Source organism: Cydia pomonella, unplaced genomic scaffold (assembly GCF_033807575.1).
Source record: "Cydia pomonella isolate Wapato2018A unplaced genomic scaffold, ilCydPomo1 PGA_scaffold_59, whole genome shotgun sequence".
Classification (NCBI taxonomy): Eukaryota; Metazoa; Arthropoda; class Insecta; order Lepidoptera; family Tortricidae; genus Cydia; species Cydia pomonella.
The window spans coordinates 127,211-129,369 of NW_026907892.1; the positions used below are offsets into that span (position 1 = coordinate 127,211).

Consider the following 2,159-nt stretch of genomic DNA (forward strand, 5'->3'; position numbering starts at 1 on the left):
CATCTTTGCCTGTTTCTTAGATTTATCTAAGGCATTTGATTTGGTGTCTTATGATATACTTTGGGCTAAGTTGAAAGAGATAGGTATTCCGCATGAACTAATAGGTATATTGTCACATTGGTATCAAACTCAGATTAATGTAATTAAGTGGGCCAATGCCTTTTCTGATCCGTATATACTTACTTGTGGTGTAAGACAAGGGGGGTTAACCTCGCCTAGACTTTTTAATTTATATGTAGACCAGCTGATCGGCAGGCTCAGCAGCATGCATGTCGGATGTAGAATAGATAACACAAGTGTTAATAATATCAGTTACGCTGATGACATGGCGTTGTTGAGCCCGTCGGTGGCTGGTTTACGTAAATTATTGGAAGTGTGCCAAGAATATGCGGTACAACATGGTTTAAAGTATAATGAAAAGAAAAGCGAGTTTATGGTAATTAAAGGGTCCGGCGAATGTGCCTCCTATTATGTTAAATGGAACCGCTTTAAACCGTGTGTTCAAATACCTAGGTCACGTAGTGACAGAGGATTTAAAAGATGACATGGACATGGAGAGGGAGAGGAGGGCATTATCCGTCCGTGGCGGTATGTTGGCGCACAGGTTCGCTAAGTGTAGCATGGAGGTCAAAATTACTTTATTCCGTGCGTATTGCCAATGTTTTTATACTAGTGGCCTGTGGGCTAATATTAAGCAGAAATCCTTTGACTCTCTAAGGGTCCAGTATAACAACGTTTTCAGGGCCCTGTTGAGGCTTCCGCGATACTGTAGTGCTTCTGGCATGTTTGCGGACGCACATGTAGATGATTTTTATGCTATTATGCGAAAAAAGAATGCATCAGTGGTGCACCGTATACGCGGGAGCACCAACGGGATCCTGAAAATGATAGCCGAGCGGTTAGAGCGGTATTTTGGGACGATTTATCGAATTGCATGTTCACAAACGTGCAGTTCGGTAAATCGGCCAAGATAATCAGCAATCTAAAGTTACCTAATTTAATTTATGTAATTTATTGTGCGGAAGGTAACATAACATAGGTTGTAAGTTGATACTAACAAATATGGACTGTATTAATTGTCTGAGAATAAATAATTTTTATTTTTATTTTATTTTATTTATTAACTTCTGATCTCTCGCAATATAAAAACTAAGACATTGGTGTTTCAAAGGAATGTTATTATGCCTAAAAAAATTAGATTAAATACACCATTCTGTGAGCTTGGAGATCAGTTTGGTATTTCTCAGTCTTATGCCAGTAAAATATTTATGAAATCTGTACCTTTTATTGCAAGTGTGTTACATCCATTTATAATGAAGTCAAATAAAAGAGCAGTTATACGAAACCTACCCCTAGGGTTTAGAGACATAAGTACAATAATGTAAACTGCATCATTGATTGTCTTGAAATAGAAATACAAAAACCATCCAAATCGGTGGAGCAGGCATTAACATGGTCTGATTATAAAAAAGCTAACACTGCCAAATATTTAATTAGTAGGACACCTGATGGTGTTATTATTTATATATCACCTGGGTACAGGGCAGAATCACAGATGTGTTTCTATTTCAAGACAGCAACTTCTTATATTGTTTAGAGCCAGGTGTCTCTATACTAGCAGATAGAGGTTTTAAACACTTAGAAGGACTTTTACTTCAAAAAGAAATTACTTTAGTAAGACCTCCAAGTGTTTCATCTAACTCTAAATTATCAAAGCAGGATGTAATTAAAACAAAACAGATTGCAAGTTTAAGAATTCATATTGAAAGAGTCATAAGGCGTTTGCGAGAATTCTCTATGTTAAAACCACATTCTGTAGTTAAACTTTTAAAATATGTAGATCAATGTACTATTATTGCATATGGACTTATTAACCTACAGGATAGTATAATTAAAAATACATGATTTTTTTAAATTGTTTTATTTGGTACTGTTGTACAGCAACTGATAGATATTGTTTTTCCAAAAGCTTAACAATTTACTTATCAATTCTTCAGTATATATAGCATTATAGTCTATCGGCACAATAGTAATCTGATTATTATTTTCATAGTCCCATGATGCCACACAAAATAAACACTTCTTAAGTTTAGTAACATTCATCTGTAACTAAACTTGTGCATAATACTTGGGGCTGACCTTATTCTTTGAAACATAGT

The 2,159-nt window shown here is 35.4% G+C and overlaps 1 pseudogene; it reads left to right on the forward strand.

Annotated features, from left to right (window-relative positions):
* Positions 1 to 1,181: 1,181 nt before the first annotated feature.
* Positions 1,182 to 1,905, forward strand: LOC133534130 (uncharacterized; annotated as a pseudogene).
* Positions 1,906 to 2,159: the final 254 nt, after the last annotated feature.